Source organism: Octodon degus, unplaced genomic scaffold (assembly GCF_000260255.1).
Source record: "Octodon degus isolate 3935 unplaced genomic scaffold, OctDeg1.0 scaffold00100, whole genome shotgun sequence".
NCBI lineage: Eukaryota > Metazoa > Chordata > Mammalia > Rodentia > Octodontidae > Octodon > Octodon degus.
The window spans coordinates 6943677-6945053 of record NW_004524676.1 but is presented as its reverse complement, the minus strand read 5'-3'; the positions used below and the strand labels follow the sequence as shown (position 1 = coordinate 6945053).

General features: G+C 52.4%; 1 pseudogene; it reads left to right on the top strand.

Annotated features, from left to right (window-relative positions):
• The first annotated feature begins 544 nt into the window (after positions 1 to 544).
• On the top strand, positions 545 to 998 carry LOC101591811 (annotated as a pseudogene).
• The last annotated feature ends 379 nt before the right edge of the window (positions 999 to 1377 follow it).

Below are 1377 nucleotides of genomic sequence, written 5' to 3'. Positions count from 1 at the left end.
TTCCTAAAAAGCACTATCTTGGTATAGGCTACTCGCCTTCACATTTTCAGGAGGGGCCTTGATTTCATCTTCAACTCTAGACAGTGTCCAAAATAACTTGGATGTCTGATGACCCTGTTTGGGTTGATCAGTGGCTACTCATGAAAGGAAGTTTATAGCAGCTCCTACACTAGTTCATGAACAGATGATGGTGAGGTACCTAGAATCCTCCAATAGTTCTCAGAATACCCCAATTTTTGTAACAAAAAAAGAAGTCAGGAAGATGCAAATTGCAACACGATTGTGGACTGTTAATCACACCGTGAAACTTACAGGAGCCCTTCAAATACAGTAGCCCCGTCCTGTAGCTATTCCTTTGCATTTTCCTCTCATGGTGATTGATTTAAAAGACTGCTTTTTTCTATCCCTCTCCATCCTCAAGATAAAAAGTATTTTGCCTTTAGGATTGCACACCCCTAGGCAGAGCCTGCGTGCAGGGCCGTGGCGGCGGCTGCGGCTCCCTGCGAGGCTGTGCGCGGGCGGGGGCGCCGGAGCAGCGCCCGGGATGTCTCAAGGGCTCCCGGTGGCTGGAGGCGTTAGTGTCCTGCAGAGGGGCGTCGTGGCGCACAGAAACCTGCCTCAGCCACAGAGCCCTGAAGATGATATCAGGAAGGTCCACAGGAGAGAAAAGAATCGAGTTGCTGCTCAGAGGAGTCGGAAGAAGCAGACCCAAAAGGCTGACAAGCTCCAAGAGGAGTATGAGTCCCTGGAGCAGGGGAACGCCATGCTGCGCAGGGAGATCCCCAAGCTGAACGAGGAGCGGCAGCAGCTGAGCCTGGCACTGAAGGAGCACGAGAAGATGTGCCCGCTGCTGCTCTGCCCCGTGAACTTTGTGCCAGGGCTGCGGCCTGACCCGGTGGCCAGCTGCCTGCCGAGATGACCCCAGAGGACTCCCCTCTCTATCTTCACAGTGAGCCAGGGTCCGGCATCTCAGGGCAGGCGCCTGGGCCCTGCCACCTCCTTCCAGGAGCTCAGGCCTGTGCAGCCTGGCTCAACACTGGTATCTGCGCTGGAATCACACCTGACCCTCAAGGACCTGGGCTGTGGAGTCAGCAGGCAGCTGCAACCTCGGAAGTCACATCTGTCTACTAGTTTGGCAACCAGCAGATCCTGCGGTTCTGCAGGATCTTGACCTATAGGTTTTTGGGTAATAAAAATGGCCATTGTTAAAAAAAAAAAAAGTATTTTGTCTTTATTAACCATCAGGCACGTATGTGCCATTTCCAGTGGCATTGTCTGCTACAGGGAATATCAAATAGTCCAACCTTGTATCAAGAATTTGTGGGGGGGGGTTTTGGAAGGGAAAACCAGGGATTGAACTCAGGCCCTTGCGTTTGC